This window comes from Trachypithecus francoisi, unplaced genomic scaffold (genome assembly GCF_009764315.1).
Source record: "Trachypithecus francoisi isolate TF-2019V2 unplaced genomic scaffold, Tfra_2.0 Lachesis_group2, whole genome shotgun sequence".
In the NCBI taxonomy this organism is placed as follows: Eukaryota; Metazoa; Chordata; class Mammalia; order Primates; family Cercopithecidae; genus Trachypithecus; species Trachypithecus francoisi.
In genome coordinates this window covers 21,965,185-21,984,168 of record NW_022681465.1, presented here as the reverse complement: position 1 = coordinate 21,984,168, position 18,984 = coordinate 21,965,185, and the positions used below count along the sequence as shown (strand labels likewise).

General features: G+C 50.5%; 2 non-coding genes and 1 pseudogene across 2 annotated transcripts; 2 read left to right on the top strand and 1 right to left on the bottom strand.

Moving 5' to 3' along the window:
* The first annotated feature begins 15,964 nt into the window (after window positions 1-15,964).
* Window positions 15,965-16,037, top strand: TRNAV-CAC. Its single transcript has one exon. It is a non-coding gene; the product is annotated as a tRNA-Val (tRNA).
* Window positions 16,038-16,285: 248 nt separating this feature from the next.
* On the top strand, window positions 16,286-18,984 carry LOC117066021 (annotated as a pseudogene).
* TRNAL-AAG lies at window positions 16,412-16,493 on the bottom strand. The gene has a single exon. It is a non-coding gene; the product is annotated as a tRNA-Leu (tRNA).

Below are 18,984 nucleotides of genomic sequence, written 5' to 3'. Positions count from 1 at the left end.
GGGATTCTCTGGCCTGGACCTCCCAAATTGCTGGGATTACAAGCATGAGCCACCGCACCTGGCCTGAGATTTTAAGTATCTTAACACACTCTCAGCCAGGTGTGTGAGTCATGCCTGCAATCCCAGCACTTTGGGAGGCTGAGGCAAGTGGATCACTTGAGCCCAGGAGTTCAAGACCCACCTGGGCAACATGGGGAGACCCCCCATCTCTACAAAAAATATAAAAATTATCCAAGTGTGGTGGCAAGCACCTGTGGTCTCAGCTACTGGGGAGGCTGAGGCAGCAGCACTGTTCTATTGCATAGTAGTCCAAACTGGAAACTTCCCCGATATCCATCTGTGGGGAATGGATACATAAGGTGTGATGGTGACAATAGTAAACGTCCACCTGAGCCTTGAGCTCCTAGGAAATGGTGACTGTTAAGAAATCCTCCACCCTCTAAAGCAGTCTGGAAATTTTTCAAGGAACTTAGAACTACCCTTTGACCCAGTAATCTCATTACTGGGTTTACATCCAAAAGAAATAATTGTTTCACCAAAAAGACACATGGCACTTGTGTTTTCATCGCAGTGCTATTCACGATAGCAAAGCCACGGTGCCCATCCATGGTGGATTGCATAAAGAAAGTGTGGCACATATACACCACGGAATACGACACAACATAGAAAAGAACGAAATCACGTCCTTTGCAGCAACATGGGTGCAGCTGGAGGCCATCATTCTAAGTGAGTTAATGAAGGAACAGAAAATCAAATACTGCATGTTCTTACTTGTAGGTGGTAGCTAAACACTGGGTAGTCATGGACATAAACATGGCAATAAGGGCTGCTGGGGGCTACTAGGCGGGAGGGAGGAAGGGAGAGGGGAGGGCTGTGAAACTAAACAGGGTGCTATGCTCAGTACCTGGGTGAGGGAGTTGTTCATACCCCAAGCCTCAGCACCACACGGTATACCCAGGTAACAAACCTGCACATATACCCCTTGAATCCGAAATAAAAGTTGAAATTATTAAAAATAGAAGAAACGCCCCACCCTCCTGTAGGCCTTTCCCCTGCCACATGGGTAAGGCTCATGGTGAACCCCTGTTGACCAACGGTGAGGCCAGATCCAGACCCTCCAAATTCCCGATCTTCAACTCATGAGTGACTAGCTGAACTGTGTCCATACTGAACAATCTGGATAAAATGCCTGTTGACTTGTCCATACTTTAGTCAGGCTTCCTGGTTCCCCACAGGCTGTGACCTTGGCCCACCTTGAGCAGCACAGAAATCCCCCTAACAGCTCCTCCTCAGAATCTCAATTTCAGGAGAAAACACTCCCTGATCCACTGTCCCATCTGTCACTGCTCATCCCACCCCACCCACCCCGGTGCTTCTAGCCGTGCTGACTCCTCCCTGCAAATGTGAAGGCCTCTCTGTAGCCTGGGATAGAGGTTCTTGCTGTCAAAGGAATGGACCTCCTACTGCAACAGCCCCCTCCCTACTGCAGTGGGCTCTCCTTAGGCTGGAATGCAGTGGTGCGATCTCAGCTCACTACAGCCTTGACCTCCTGGGCTCAAGCAATTCTCCTGCCTCAGCCTCCCCAGTAGCTGAGATCACAGGTGCTTGCCACCACACCTGGTTAATTTTTGTATTTTTTTGTGGAGACCGGGGTCTCCCCATGTTGCCCAGGTGGGTCTTGAACTCCTGGGCTCAAGTGATCCACTTGCCTCAGCCTCCCAAAGTGCTGGGATTACAGGCATGACTCACGCACCTAGCTGAGAGTGTGTTAAGATACTTAAAATCTCAGGCCAGGCGCAGTGGCTCATGCCTGTAATCCTAGCAATTTGGGAGGTCCAGGCCAGAGGATCCCTTGAGGCCAGGAGTTCAAGACCCACCCGGGGAAACAAGGCAGAAGGTCCTTGCACGGGTCTTTGGTGACCACAGTGGGGTGGGTGCCCCGTGCAGATCCCTCCACCCAGACCAGACGCACCCCTCGATCGATCGGGAGCACAGCCTGCACTGAGCCCCTCAGTAGGCACTGCCCTGGGGAAGGGAAATGCCTCACCCAGGGCCACGCCTCCTCCCTGGAAGCAGCCAGAACCCAAAGACTGATTGGAATGGGGAACAAAGGCCAGGCCCTTCCACCTCAGCCTCACGTTCCTGCAGGCTCCTCCCAGCGCCCCTGGGGTGGGCTGAGGCCTCAGTGGTAACCGTCTTGCCACTCAGCTCCTCCCTCTGCCCAGTCATGCTTCCCTCCCTCCCTTGAGGATGTGATCCCAAGAGCACTCCCCCAGAAACTTCCTGCATAAAGCTCTGCTTCAAGGCCAGGTATGATGGCTCACGCCTGTAATCCCACAACTTTGGAGGGCCAAGGCAGGTGGATCGCCTGAGCCCAGGAGTTCAAGACCAGCTTGCACAACATGACAAAACCCTTTATTTACAAAACAACAACAGGGAAAAAAAAAAAAACACAGAAAAAAAATTAGCATGGCATGGTGGTGTGCACCTATAGTCTCAGCTACTTGGAAGGCTGAGGTGGGAGGATCGCTTGAGTCTAGGAGGAGAAGGCTGCAGTGAGCTGTGATTGAGCCACTGCATTCCAGTGTGGACAACAGAGCAACACGCTTCCCAAAAACACAAACAAACAAAACAAAAAAACCAAGTCTCCGCTTCAGAGGCATCTGCTGGGAGTCCAGCGAGCCCAACCTGAGAGTCGGCGTGAGCTTACAGTGGGCATCACGCAAGTCATGGCGCTGGGGCGTTGTCTGCGTGAGGTTCCCGTTGTGGGTCGTCAGAGACAGACCTGAGCGTGCGTCCAAGTCAGCCCCAGCACACCCTAGGAGCCTCGGTGTCTTCACCAGTAAACAGACAACAGAACCTACCATGCAATGACCATGAAGAGTCTAGGAGTTAGCACCTGCCGGCCCAGGGAACAGTCATTCAGGATTGCTGGGGTTAAGTAGCAAAGCTGTCCCGCGGAGGCAGGTGGGCACGGCCACGAGGGGTGCGTGGGGGTGAGGGGCACTAGTACCCGAGTGTCTGTCTGGTGGGACCCTCCCACTTCGTACCCTGCCTGGTTTCCTCATCTGCAAATGAGTTGATCTAGAATCTTCTTTCTAGGTCTGGATTGAGGGCCAAGCACATGGAGACTGGGAAGGAGTGTGCGGAATGGGTGGGCTACTGAGCGCTTGGGAAAGGGAGGCTGCCTCCAGGGCAAGCCTGTCTCCCACGGTCTGGAGGGCCTCAGGGCTGCAAACCGCCCCTCAAATCAGCCTCTTCCTATGGGCTCGGGAGACACCCAGTGCTCCACCCAGATCGGGCCTTCTGGGAGAGGGGTGACCCCATCTGGCAGTTGAGAAACTTGCAAAATGTCAGCCTACAAAGAAGTCTTTGGGTCTCAAATCAGAAGAGATCATGTAGCTGGTGGAAGGCAGTTAAGTTTTGGCGTCCGGACACCTGCACTTGAATCCCACATGGATTTGAGTCACCTCTTGGCTGTGTGACTGTGGGCAAGTTAAATGCCTCTATCGTGGGCACAAGGATAATGAAGCCTGCCGCCTGGGGTTTTAGTTAAGATTAGAGTTTGGAAGTTCACTGTGAATGCCTGGCATATAGCAGGTGCTTAAATAAGGAGCAGCTAGCATTTACAAGCATCAGGATTTTTTTCTGTAGGATGTAAATTTTCAGATCCAAATGCCAGCACATTCATTCTGGCCAACGGAACAAAAGGAAAACATTTTGCATTGAGGCTGTACTAGGAAAGCCAGGATACAAGGTCACAGGGATCAACCAGGGGCCACAACAACTTCTGAAAAAAATAAGTTTTTTTTTTTTTTTTTTTGAGATGGAGTCTCACTCTGTCGCCCAGGCTGGAGTGCGGTGGCCAGATCTCAGCTCACTGCAAGCTCCACCTCCCGGGTTTACGCCATTCTCCTGCCTCAGTCTCCCGAGTAGCTGGGACTACAGGCGCCTGCCAGCACGCCCAGCTGGTTTTTTGTATTTTTAGTGGAGACGGAGTTTCACCGTGTTAGCCAGGATGGTCTCGATCTCCTGACCTCGTGATCTGCCCGCCTCGGCCTCCCAAAGTGCTGGGATTACAGGCGTGAGCCACGGCGCCCTGCCCAAAAATAAGTTTTTAAAGAGCAGCCCTGACATTGGGAAGCTGGTGTGCCACTCACAGCCGCACCATACTGTTCTCCTGCTGGACATAAGCAGCCCCACAGAACGCCAGCACCAGACAGAGCGACCTGGAGACAAAGATGAAAGGAGACCAAGCCAGGCCACTTCATCACTTCGTCTAAGCACAGATGTGAGAAGTTCACTGCACCACCCACAAAGCACCAAACACTCTCAGCCAAAACCAGTGGCTGTTTCTTCTTTGTCAGTTACAGCCTATTCTTCCCTCTAGTCTTCCCTTCTCATAGATTAGGTATCATTTATCAAGCCACCCAGTCATGGAACCGCCCTCACTTTCTAACAGCATCTAGTTTAAAGCAAAGTCAGACATTGCCCTCAAATCCCCAGCTAAAGCCCAAATCCTATTAATACCTTCTAAGACCCTGTTCCCGGGAGACACCCACAATTCCCTGAAGTGTGTGTTCTCCTTCACTGCAATGAGCAATAATCCCAACTTGATCAACTGCCTGTGCGTCCCTGGTGGTCTTTGGCTGGAGGGCATCAATGGCTCCTAAGCTTCTGGAAGTATTCTATGTTCCTGCTTTTGTCATCCCTTATCTGTTACTCATTAATGATCAGTTGTTCAAAATGAAGTGCAAACAAGCCAGTGGGGTGGGGTGGCACGTTCCTGTACTCCCAGCTACTGCTTGAGCCCAGGAGTTAGGGTACAGCCTGGGCAATGCAGCAAGATCCCATCTCTAATAATAACCCCCAACCCCCCCTTACTCAATGAAGTCCCATAGACTTGTCCAGAGCACTGAAGAGGCTGTGTCCTCTCAGAAGGGTGGACTGCAGCTTTAGAAAGAGACAGAAAGGAGGTGGAGCTCCTACAGACACCCATGGAGGCGGGCACAGCAGTGATGCCCCAGAATCAACACCCCAGGAATCCTAAGGAAGGAATGAAGGATCTGCTGCCCCTGTCTGGTTCCCTGCATGGTCTTGTCCATCACTTGACATTCCTGTGAAATTGCACCAAGTGGCCCATCTAAACCTTGGTCATAGCCTGCGGCTTTTGTGGCAGCCATGAGGAAGGACAGACAGGCTCTAGGGGTGCAGTGGTGAGCAGACAGGCCAGGTCCCTGTGGTCATAAGCTTACAGCCAAGGGCAGGAGACAGTGACAAACCAGGTGTTACAGTTTAACTTTATCACTGTTAAAAATTAAGGGACATCCAGGTGCAGTGGCTCATACCTGTAATCCCAGCACTTTGGGAGGCCAGCGTGGGCAGATCACTTGAGGTCAGGAGTTCAAGACCAGACAGCCAATATGGCGAAACCCCATCTCTACTAAAAATACAAAAATTAGCTGGGTGTGGTGATGGGCACCTGTAATCCCAGCTACTCAGGAGGCTGAGGCAGGAGAATCTCTTGAACCTGGGAGACAGAGGTTGCAGTGAGCAGAGATTGCACCACTGCACTCCAGCCTGGGCGACAGAGCGAGACCCTATCTCAAGAATAAATCAAGGGACAACCTCAGTGAAAATACGTGCAACACATGTAATGATTAGGAGATAATATACACATTACATATAAAATATAACAAATGTCTGGAATATTTATATTTATATATTATATTTATATGCATTTATATTTATATATTAAGTACATGTAAAGAATTCCTAAAAATTGGTTAAACCATTAAAACCTGCATGGGGGGAAAATAGCAAAGGATATGAACAGGCAGTTCATAGAACAAAATAAGTGGATGTATAAAAAATATACTCAATTAAAACAATAGTGAGACATTTCCTGCTTAGCCAATTGCCAACGTTGCAATGATTTATAGAACCCACCAAGGGCAAGAAACTGGGGTCCTAGCACCCTGCTTGTGGGAGCACAAGGGGTTCACCTTCTAGAGGGCAGTTTGGGAGGAACTATAGACAGGAAAGAAACCTTTCTTTTAAACCAGACTTCCAGGGCTAGGAAAGTCTTCTGAAAATCCCAGTACAAAGAAATCTGCACAAAGACAAGTCTCCATGTGTTACTAAATGTAATAACTTTGGTTCGGGGGCAGGAAGAACCAAGAAGATCAATGGAGTGGAACTGAATGCACAGAACCCACAAAGAGACCCAAATGTGTTTGGGAATTGAGCACATGGTAATGGTGGAGTTTCAATGGAGTTTCAGTGACCTATGTAATAGAAAACCAAGTCAAAAGTGAGAAAAATTAATGGTGGGGATAATGCTGTGGTTACAAAAAAAAAAAAAAAAAAAAAAAGGAAAGTGGGACTGCATGGGACTGGAGGGAGAGGTAGGTTGGAGCAAGTTTGATTTTTTTCCCTTGCCCTTGGTCGGCAAACTACCCTCCAGCCAAATCCAGCTTACAAGCTATTTTTCTACTGCCCAGTGAGCTAAGAACATTTTTTACACTTTTTACCGCTTAAAAAAATTAAAAGAATAATATTTCATGACATGTGAAAATTAGATGAAATTCAAATATTGGTGTCTGTGAGTCAAGCTCCGTCGGTACCCAGCCTCTCCCTCTCCTTATGTGTCACCTTTGCTGGCTTTGGCACTAAAAGGGCAGACGTGGGTCCTTCCAACAAAACTGAAAAGTTTCTGTACGTGGCCCTTGCAGAGAAAGGCTGCAGACCCCAGCTTTAGAGAGAGGAGGTATGAGATTTTAGGCTTTGGTGTGGGTGGCTGGGGAGGTCCCTTGGTTCAGGAAATGATGATTCCAAGAGCTGTTGTTGTCTGGGCGCCGGTGCTGTCCTCCTCCTCCGTCCACCCCGTATCTAAGGCATTCTGAGCGCTCGCTGGGCAGTCAGTGCCGGTGCTGTCCTCCTCCTCTGTCCACCCCGTATCTAAAGCAGTCTGAGCGCTCGCTGGGCAGTCAGTGCCGGTGCTGCCCTCCTCCTCCGTCCACCCCGTAACTGATGCATTCTGAGCGCTCGCTGGGCAGTCAGTGCTGGTGCTGCCCTCCTCCTCCGTCCACCCCGTATCTGATGCATTCTGAGCGCTCGCTGGGCAGTCAGTGCCGGTGCTGCCCTCCTCCTCCGTCCACCCCGTATCTGATGCATTCTGAGCGCTCGCTGGGCAGTCAGTGCCGGTGCTGCCCTCCTCCTCCGTCCACCCCGTATCTGATGCATTCTGAGCGCTCCCTGGGCAGTCATTGCCGGTGCTGCCCTCCTCCTCCGTCCACCCCGTATCTGATGCATTCTGAGCGCTCGCTGGGCAGTCAGTGCCGGTGCTGCCCTCCTCCTCCGTCCACCCCGTATCTGATGCATTCTGAGCGCTCGCTGGGCAGTCAGTGCAGGGCGGAACAGCAGTCACATGTCGCTTCCCAAGACATACAGTCACGGGCCCCTCAACAAGGATGCAGTCCGAGTCTGAGAAATGGTCGTTAGGTGGCTCCTGGCATGAACATCACAGAGTACCCTCACACCAGCCTAGACAGTGTACTTGCTGCACCCCTAGGCTGGGTGGCATAGCCCGTCACTCCAAGTGACATCTGTGCTATAACAGTACCACGGCTATGACATCACCAGGCCATAGGAGTTTTTCAGCTCCGTCATGATCATGGACCACTGTCTTGCACGTGTCCCTCCTTGCCTGGAAGGTCGCTGTGCAGCGCATGATGGCACTCCCATGTCAGGGGGCGCCCGCTGGACCGTCTCGTGCCACTGCCCACTGTCTGCCACCTTCCAGCAGCTCCCTGCCCTAAAGCCATCCTGTTACTGCTTTTCCACCTTTTCTTCCTCTGTGCATGTTACCCCAAACTCTGCAGGGACTACCGCTCGCCCAACATGCATTCTGGAACCTTCTATGATCCTGTCCCACTGCCCCTGAGCAGAAGCGGCAAGCAAGGGTCACCGCAGCCCAGGCGCTGCCTCTGTCTTGGCCCTCTGTCCGGGTCAACAGGCATCTTCCTCTCCCCAGGGTGGAGTTTCTGTCTCCCCAGCTGAGAGCCTTTGTCTTGGTTCAGGTTGCTATAACACAATACCATGCGCTGGGCGGCTGAAACAATGAACACTAATTTCTCACCGTTTTGCAGGCTGGAAGTCTAGATCGGGTGCAGCACAGTGGAGTTCTTGGTACGGATCCTCTTCCTGATTTATGCCCAGCTGCCGTCTCACTGTGTCCTCATGAGAGAGGGAGAGGAACCAGCTCTCAGTCTCAGTTCTGTCTCACCGTGAATCTGAGAGTGCGCTGAGGCCAGGAATCTTTGTCACCAGGCACAGCTACTCCAGAGGCCAAGGTGGGAGGATTGCTTAAGTCCAGGAGGTTGATGCTGCACTGAGCTGTGATTGCATGACTGCACTCCAGCCTGGGAGACAGAGCAAGACCCTGTCTCAAAAGAAAAGAAAGAAAGAGAAAAAAGAAACGGAAGTTTTCATGCCCAATGTGGCAGCATAAGGGGGCATGGGAGACCTGACGAGAGGGTGTGGCAGAGAGAGGAGACGGCGGCAGCGGAACTGTCAGGTTGACAGTGGGCATGGGGGTTGAACAGCAGGGATGCGCTGGCACCATTTCTGAGGGAGGGCACATTTGGGAGAAGCTGCTTGAGGAATGGGAGGCCATGAGTTCGTGCGTGGAGCTGGAGCTTCAGGGCCTGGAGAAATTGGAGTGGAGATGACAGAGGAAGTATCCATATCATATCCTCGGTTTGCCCAAGAGATGTCTGTGCCACCATGTTGACTGCAGCACTATTCACAATAGCCCAGACACGCGAGCAAAACAAGCGGCCATCAGGGAAGGAGTGGGTGGAGACAATGTAGGGGATGTGCACAACAGAGCACCACTCAGCCTTAAAAAGAAGATAGTCCTGTCACTAGTGACAACATGGATGCCTGGGGGACATGTTAAGTGACATACCGACGACCTCACTCCTATGTGGAGGCTAAAAAGTGTAACTCATAGAAGCAGAGAATAGAATGGTGGTTGCCAGAGGCTGGGTGGTGGGGAGGGGTGGATAAAGGAAGATGGTCAGGATACAAAATTTCAGTTAGACAGGAAGAAAAGATTCAAGAGAGATCTGTCTTTGTAGCCGTGGTGGTGGATGATGCCGCCCAGGGAGAGAGCGCGCATGAGAACAGAGGTCAGGCCTGTGTCTGTGGAATTCCAACATTTAAGAAAGGTAGGCCGGGCGCAGTGGCTCACGCCTGTAATCCCAGCACTTTGGGAGGCCGAGGCGGGCGGATCATGAGGTCAGGAGATCGAGACCATCCTGGCGAACACGGTGAAACGCTGTCTCTACTAAAACTACAAAAAATTAGCTGGGCATGGTGGCAGGTGCCTGTAGTCCCAGCTACTTGGGAGGCTGAGGCAGGAGAATGGCATAAACCCAGGAGGCAGAGCTTGCAGTGAGCCCAGATCGCGCCACTGCACTCCAGCCTGGGCAACAGAGTGAGACTCTGTCTCAAAAAATAAATTAAATAAATAAATAAACAAAAGAAAGGTAGAGGAAGAGGGGAGTCAGACTGAGGCTCAGGAGGCAGGAGGGAACTGGAGGAGGTGTCATAGTTCAGGTCCACTCTGTTGAGGCTTCAGAGAACTGACAAAGGTGGGAACTGAAAAACGCTCGTGGCTTTAGAAGCACGGAGGCCACCTGCTACTGTGGCGAGCGCTGCGCTGCATCCCGTCCATCCCTCCCTCCGGAGTCATTCATCAGCTGATAAAGGCGTTGCCCCGGCTCTGCCTGGAGCTGGCACTGAGCAGCACTCTCGCCAGCATTCCAGGGGCACAGCGGGACCAAATCAAGCAAGCTCCCTGCCCCAGGGGAGACACAGGCACTGAAAAAAGAAACAAACCATGACGTACATGATCTCAGCTACTGATCAAGGTCAATCCAACATTTGAAAAATCTATCAATGACATTCACAGTATTAACAAACTAAGAAAGCCATAGGATCATCCCAGCAGTCGCAAAGCAGCATTTGACAAAATCGAATATCCACTGTGATAAAAGCTGTCAGGCAAGGAGAAACAGCAGTGAACTTTCTCAACCCAATAAGGGGCATTAATGAAAATCCTACAGCTAACATCATACTCAATGGTGAAACACAGGGCGCTTTCCCCCAAGATCAGGAGCCAGCCAGGGATGTTGACTCTCGCCACTTCCAGTCAACATAGCACTAGAGGTTCTAGTCAGTGCGATAAGTGAGAAAAAGAAATTAAAGGCATCTAGGTTAGAAAGAAGTAAAATTGTCAGTATTCACAAGGACGTGATATCTATGGAGAAAATCCAATGGAATCTATGAAGAGCTACTAGAACTAATAATACTAGAGCTAACAGATTCCAACGGAAGCTACAAAGAGCTCCTAGAACCCATATTACGTGTGTGTGTGGTGATTTTAGCAAGGTTGCAAGGTACAAGATCAATATGCTAAACTAATTTGTATTTCTGAATACTCCCTGCACTAGGCTGTTCTTGCATTCCTATAAAGAAATACCTGAGGCTGGGTAATTGATAAGAAAAGAGGCTTCATTGGCTCATGGCTCTGTAGCCTGTGCAGGAAGCATTTCGCCAGCATCTGCTTCTGGTGAAGATTCAGGAAGCTTCCAATCACGGCAAAAGACAAAGAGGGAGCAGGCACATCACATGGCGAAAGTGGGAGCAAGAGATAGCGAGAGGGGAGGTGCCACACACTTTTAAAAACCATATCGGGGAGAACTCATAATTGGGAGGACAGCACCAAGGCCACAGTGCTAAACCATCCATCAGAAATCCATCCTCATGATTCAATAACCTCCCACCAGGCCCCACCTCCAATACTGGGAATTACATTTCAACATGCATTTTGATGAGGACGTAAATACAAACTATATTACCACCTTAAACAACTGGAAATTGCTTTGTGTTTGAGAAATAAAAGAAACTGCTGAATTCTGTTCTGTAGCTTTGGTTGTACACTTGAGCGAAAATCAAAAGGTTATGTTAATTTCTGAATAATTATAACGATAAAAAATGGTGCAGACACAACCTTCACTTTGCAAGCATTGCAGAGTTAAGTATTTTTGGGGAAATTATAAACGATTAAATCGTTTCCCAACGAGCTCCACCAGCTCATTCTGGGCAGTCCCCAGACATAAGCTTGTGAAAACTCTAGCCAAGCAACTTACCCACAGGAGAAAAAAGACTCCCTGTTTCAAGATGGGCTGTGGTGCTTCTCTCCTTTCTCCTCTTTTTCTTTTATAAACCCTACATTCGCCTGCATTCAAGAAAATCAGCCAACTAATTGGTTTCTATGTGTTTGTGTTCAAGTGAACGTCCACATTCACTTAGCTATGCTGTGTCTCTGAGCTACTCTCCGACTCTGCAACTCTCTCCTTTCCAGTGGTTGCACTGTACTCTGTATTCTTTGGACTGGCTGTGTGTGGGTAAAGGCAAAAAGTGTAGATTGAAAAATCAGTTGGAGTGGTTATTTTGTAACATATGATAATTGAAATGTGGCTGTGTAGGAAAAGGTATCTTATTATTATTATTATTTTTGAGATGGAGTCTCACTCTGTCCCCAGGTTGGAGTACAGTGGCATGATCTCAGCTCACTGCAACCTCTACCTCCCAGGTTTAAGTGATCCTCCTGTCTCAGCCTCCCAAGTAGCTGGGATTCCAGCGTGCGCCACCACACGTAGCTAACTTTTGTACTTTTAGTAGAGATGGGGTTTCACCACATTGGCCAGGCTGGTCTCCATCTCCTGACCTCAAGTGAGCTGCCCACCTCAGCCTTCCAAAGTGCTGGGATTACAGGTGTAAGCCAAGGCACCCGGCCTATATCATTTTTAAAGATGCTATACTGAAATATTTAGGGATGAAATTATATAATGATTATATTTATTTTTAAACATTTCAGCAAAAAAAAAAAAATACATGTAAAGCTAAATTCACAAGATTTTACTGATTGTGAAATATTGGTGGTTTATAGCTGTTCATCATACTAACATCCATGTGACTGGTATACTAAAAATCTTTTTAAATATTTATTTATTTATTTATTTATTTGGAGACATGGCCTCGCTCTGTCACCCAGGTTGCAGGGCAGTGGTGCGATTACAGCTCACTGCAGCCTTAGACTCCTGGGCTCAAGCAATCCTTCCGCCTCTGCCTCCCAACTAGCTGGGACTACAAGCATGCATCAGCATGCCCAGCTAACTTTTTTTCCTTTTCTTGTAGAGATGGGGTCTTGCTATGTTGCCCAGGCTGGTCTCCAACTCCTGGCCTCAAGTGACTCTCCAGCCTCAGCCTAACAAAGCACTGGGATTGCACAGGGGGGCCACCATGCCTGGCCTATTTGAATTTTTTTAGGGGATAAATAACTTTTATTTAATTTCTAATTTAAGCTATGGTATTTGAGGTCTCTTTGTTATGGCAGTTTATTTTATTTTTATATTTTGTTTGTTTGTGACAGGGTCTCACTCTGTCACCCAGGCTGGAGTGCAGTGGCACCATCTTGGCTCACTGCAACCTCCGCCTCCCAGTCTCCAGAGATCCTCCCACATCAGCCTCCCAGGTAACCCGAGTATCTGGGACCACAGGTGCACACTACCATGCCCAGCCAATTTTTTATGTTTTGTAGAGATGGGTTTTGCTATACTGCCCAGGCTGGTCTTCAACTTGTGAGCTCAAGTCATCTGCCTGCTTTGGCCACCCAAAGTGCTGGGATTGCGAGAGTGAGCCACCATGTCTGGCCTATTTGAAATTTTTAATTGAAAAGCAAAAATGAACAAAAAAATAATTTGGGCCCACAAATACACAGTTATTTGATTTTCACCAAAGGCACTAAAACAATTCAACATGGAAAGGAAAGTCTTTGCAACAAATGGTTCAGAAACAACCATAGGGGAAAGAAATTAACATTAATCCCAACCTCACACCAAAACAAAAAAGTTATATAAAATAGAATTTACACTTAAACATAGAAGCTAAAATTTAAAAGTTTCAGGGAAAAAACACACACACACACAGAAGAGTGTCTTTTTTTTTTTTTTTTGATGGAGTCCCGCCCTGTCACCCAGGCTGGAGTACCATCTTGGCTCACTGTAACCTCTGCCTTCCAGGTTCAAGCGATTCTCCTGCCTCAGCCTCCCAAGTAGCAGGGATTACAGGCCCAGGCCATCATGCTCAGCTAATTTTTTATTTTTTATTTTTGTACAGATGGGGTCTCACAGAACTCCCGAGTTCCAGGGATCCTCCCTGCCTCAGCTTCCCAAAGTGTTGAAATTATACAGTTTAAACAACTCAGTTCTGTGTGTGTGTGTGTGTGTGTGAGAGAGAGAGAGAGAGAGACAGGGTCTCACTGTGTCACCCAGGCTGGAGTGCAGTGGCGCAAATTTGGCCCAATGAAATCTCCGCCTCCCAGGCTCAAGCGATCCTCCCACCTCAGCCTCCCCAGTAGGGTAACTGGGATTACAGGTGGACTACCAGGTTTTGCCATGTCCCCCACGCTAGTCTCAAACTCCTGAGCTCGGGGGATCCACCCACCTCAGCCTCCCAAAGTGTTGGGATTACAAGCTGAGCCACTATCCAGGCCAGTTCTTTTACTGGGGGTTGGGGGGATGGGGGGGTTGTTTGTTTAATGGACAAAATATTTGAAGAGATACTTCACAAAGGAAGATAAACAAATGGTCCATAAACACATGAAAACGTGCACATCGTCATCCCTCATCAGCTAAATGCAAATTTAAACCATAGGAAAATGCTACATACCCACAAGAACATCTAGAAGTTAAAAAAAAAAACAACCAGAACGCTTGGACATTGTTGATGGAGGAAAATAGTACAACCTAGTACAACCACTTTGTGGCAAAAGTTTTTTTTTTTTTTTTTTTTTGAGACAAAGTCAGGCTCCGCGACAGGCTGGAGCGCAGTAGCATGATCTCGGCTCACTGCAACACCCGCCTTCTGGGTTCACACCATTCTCCTGCCTCGGCCTCTCGAATTGCTGCGACCCTGTAGTCCGCCACCACGTCCGGCTAATTTTTTGTATTTTTAGTAGAAACGGGGTTTCACCATGTTCGCCAGGATGGTCTCGATCTCCTGACTTTGTGATCTGCCCGCCTCGGCCTCCCAAAGTGCTGGGATAACAGGCGTGAGCCACCGCGCTGGGCCAAAAGTTTTTTTTTTTTTTCCAACTAAACATAGACATCTTCTGTGACCAGAAGTTCTACTCCTAGGCATTTACCAAAAGCATATATCCATGAAGACTTGTGCACAAATGTTCATAGCAGCGTTATCCATAATTGCAAAAAAAGAAAAATTTAAAAAACCTGGAAGAAGCCCAAATATCTACCAACAAGAAATGCAGCCTGGGGCCTGGGCAACATGGAGAGAGAGAGAGAGACACTAACGAGAGAGAGAGAGAGAGTGAGAGAGAGAGAGAGAGAGAGAGAGAGAGAGAGAGAGGAGAGAGAGGAAAGGGGGAGGGGGGGAGGGAGGGAGAGAGAGAGAGAGAGAGAGAGAGAGAGAGAGAGAGAGAGAGAGAGAGAGAGAGAGAGAGAGAGAGAGACACTAACCTGCAGTTTCAGCTAATCAGGAAGCTGAGGTGGGAACACAGATCCCCTGAGCCCGGGAGGTCAACGCTGCAGGGAGCCTTGATCCTGGGCCCTGCACTCAGGCCTGCATGACTGGGCGAGAACTGATCTCAGAACAAAAGAAAGAGAGAGAGACAGAAAGAGAAAGAAAAGATAAGAAAAGAAAAAATAAAAGAAGGAGGGGAAGGAAAGAAGGAAGGAAGGAAGGAAGGGAGGGAAGGAGGGAGGGAGGAAGGGAAGGAATTGTGGGATACTATTCCGCAACTAAAAGGAACCAACTTAATCCCAGCTACTCGGGAGGCTGAAGCAGGAGAATCGATTGAACCCGGGAGACAGAGACTGCAGTGAGGAGAGATTGCGCCACTGCCGCTCCAGCCTGCACGACAGAGTAAGACTCCGTCTCCAAAAAAAAAAAGGCTGTGGGGGCGCAGACAAGCTGCTGGTAAACTCAACAACGTAGAGGAATCTCAAAAACATTATGCTGAGTGAATGAAGCCTTACGCCAGAATAAGTGGGAAGATAAATCACTATAAACTGGTAATACCTTTCTGGAGAGTAATTTGCTGATGTGTATCTTTAAAAGTTACAGAAATTTGACCCATCAATTCCACTAGATATTTCTCCTAAGGAAATCATTATGATGTTATACAGAGATTGAGCCACAAGGATAATCTTGCAATATTATTTACAGTTGGGAAAAAAAGAAAGAAAAAAAACACCTGGTAACAATCCAAATGTCCCACAAGTGGCTGCTTATATAGGTTAGAGCTCTTCCAAATAACAGAACAATGAAAATGGCGTTGTAGAATATTTCCTTTCGCATTTCCACTCCATTTTCTCCAGGTCTGCGAGCTCCAGCTCCACACCCGAGCTCATGGCCTCCCATTCCCCAAGCAGCTTCTTCTGAACGTCCCCTTCTCAGAAAATGGTGCCAGCGCATCCCGGCTGTTCCACCCCCATGCCCACAGTCAACGCCAGACGGTTCCGCTGCCACTGTCACGTCTCTCTGAGGTCCCTCTACACCCTCTCTCGGGACTCCCATGCCCACTGATACTACCACATCCAGCGTGAACACTTCCTTTTCTTGTTTCTTTCTTTGCTCGTTTTGGAGACAGGGTCTTGCTCTGTCTCCCAGGCTGGAATCCAGTGCTGCAATCATAGCTCAGCGCAGTCTCCACCTACTGGGCTCCAGCCATTCTCACGCCTCAGCCTTCCAAGTGCTGAAACGTCCTTTACCAAGCTCAAAGGGACCCACGGAAGCAGCTCAGAATTATCATGAGAAATAAAATACAGCCGTGTGTGCTGACTAATTATGATGGCAAAGACGCCACCAACGGGTTTCCGTAGTGTAGTGGTTATCACGTTCGCCTCACACGCGAAAGGTCCCCGGTTCGAAACCGGGCGGAAACACTTCCTCCTACTTTTAACCCCATTGCTTCAAATTTATTACACTGAAGACTAGAACACCCCACCGTTATCTCCACCTGGTTAAGGAGAAAAAGCTATCAAGGGTATTTAAACCATTGCCTTTCTGCCTCAATCATTGATTGGCACCTGGGAAGAACTGAACCCACCTCACTTGCTGTGGGCACCAGCGCGACGAACTCCCCACAAAGCTCGTCCCCTGGGTGGATGCACACTGCCAAATGGAATTCCCGATGACGAAGAAGCATGCCCGAGACAGTTTCCCGGGCCGAGAAAGCGGGGGTGGGGGGGGGGAGGCCAACGGGAGTTCCTTCTTTTGTAACCCATGAAGGGGCAAAAATGGAGAAATCACAACAAACTGGCAGCGGTGGGATTCGAACCCACGCCTCCGAAGAGACTGGAGCCTTAATCCAGCGCCTTAGACCGCTCGGCCACGCTACCTCCCTTCTGGGCCCTGTCTACACCTTTTCCTTCCTTATACAAGACCCCCAAGGTCCCTGGGCCAACAAGGTGTTGGGGCGAATCCACAGGGCATCGCAGAACCACCGCCTTCCAGCAGGATTCGCTGGGCCAGAGGCACTGGCTGGGAAACGGCTCGACCAGCGCCCTGGAAGAAAAGATTCGCGAAGCGCAGGCCTCGGGATATGCTTTGGGGGCCACTCAGAAAGTCACCCACATTGGCCCTCTTCGGGGAGCCGGGGTGAGAGGAGGGGAAGCCTCCTACATTCTCACTTTAAAGAAAGATAAAAATAAATAAACCAGGGCAGACCCCATCAGTTTGGCGGCCGCGTATTCCTGCAGCTGCGGCCCCGCACTCCACAGGCAGCTGCGCAGAGGACGCGCCTCCGGGGAGAGCCACCGCCGGTCCGTCCTTCCGTCCGCGGCCCAGTCCGCGGGAGCTCGGCGTCGGCTCTGCCCGGATCCGCCCTGGCCCGGGGCTCCCGCCCGCCGTCCAGTCCGCCCCGCGGACCCGGATCAGCCTCCCCGCGCACGGCCCCGCCAGGCTCAGTTCTGAACTCGCGCTTCCACCGCCCCCGCCTGGCTCCCAGTTTCTTTCCATCTCCCGCGGAACCCACCTAGTCCGAGCGAATCTCCGCCAGCTGTTCTCCCCATCCCGCTACGCCCAGTGCTATGCTCTCCCACTCCTTGCCTCGCCCGCGGCTTGGGGAGGGGACTGAAGGGGACCGGAGAGGAGGGGACACCAGGGCCGCAGCGCCGTGTGGGGGCGGAGGTCGACCCGGTTTTCCAGCTGCTGCCCCGGCGGGAGTTCCGCGGGTCCCACGCGGCCACCTCCAGCCCCGCGCCGTCAGCGCCGACTTCATGAGCAACTTGAGCCTGCTGGAGGACAGCGAGGACTTCCACTGATGCCGGGACGCCGCCCCCGGGGGCTGTGCGGGGACCTCCAGGGCCCGAGGCGGGCGGCCTACACTCCTCGCTGCCGCGGCACCCACACGGGACCCCGCCACCGCCCGGCCGCTCGCGGGGCAGCAGCGCAGGAGCAGCTCGTCCCATTGCAAAGCGTGGCGCAACCTGTCCCACGCCGACCTCAGCACCAGGCAGTCTAGAGCTGGGCGGAGAAGCGGCTCGCGCTGTGGCAGATCTGCGAGTGGATGGTCAAGAGCGTGCCCTGCTTCAAGGATGAGGGCGACAGCAACAGCTCGGCGGGCTGCAGTAATTCACTTCGTCATCTTCTGTTCCTACACAGCAAGTTGACTGGCGCGCAGAACGAAGGAACTGGAAAAAGTGTTCAGTGGATGCTGGATCCAGAGGGCTGCAAGGGTGGGAGATGTCTTAAGACAAGAGCTGCATCCATGGACAGCAACAGCAAATGCATTCAGAGCCTAAGCCGAGCTGCCACGAAAAAAGCACCCCTGCAGTCTAGCCAGGGGAATGCCGGAGACAGCCCTGGACCCCAATTTTCCAAATGGTCTGAAAGCCCTGGCTCTCACAGCAATGATGACTTTGATAGCTGGAGTATATTTCGCCCTGGAACTAGCTCAATTGCTAGTACTATTACTGGGAGACTTTCACCCATTATAGCCTAAGGAGACGGTCTTGGAAATGGGGATGTGCATTCTGCAGGGTACCCGCCATCTGCGGCAAAGATGCCCGTACTTCACCCAGTCTGAGACAAGCAATCCTGAAACATGGAAAATTTTTGGGTGATCTCAATCTTATCTCGTCACCAACATCATTAACTGTGTCTACCCAGTCGGCACCTGGCACCATGATGCAGCAGACGCCATGCTACTCATTTGTGCCACCAAACACCAGTCTGAATTCAACCAGCCAGACTACAAAAAATAGACGTAGGGCAGTTCTTCCATGAGCCCTTTGCCCCAGATGCCTATGCAAACGCTCCAGGACCACAAATCAAGTTATGGAGCTGTGAGTCCACGTCTAACTGTGCAGCAGGACTCCTGGAGGACTTGCTGACTTCTGACTCTCCTCCCCATGACATTGTGACACCAGCAGATCCTGGGGTAGCCCAACCCAACAGCCGGGTTCTGGGCCAGAATATCATGATGGGCCTTAATTCAGCCATGTCAGCCTATGGCAGCCAAGCATCTGGATACAAAATGAGGCATGCCAGCTCCCATATCCACCCTGGGCATGCTCAGCAGACGTCTGCAGTTTACGGCCGTGCCCCGTCTCACATGGGAAAGACCATGCCCCACATGTCAGGTGTGCACCACCTGATCCCAGTGAAGACACCTTTACTAGTTCCTCTGCCCCACCCCATGCAGATGAGTGCCCTGGGCGCTACTCCTCAGTGAGCCGCTGCAGTGTCTATGGCAGAATGGGCCTCCTCCACCAGGAGAGGCTCCCAAGTGACTTGGACGGCATATTCATTGAGCACTTGGACTGTGACATGGAATCCATCGTTCTGAATGACCTCATGAATGGAGACACATTGGATTTTTCAGCTTGA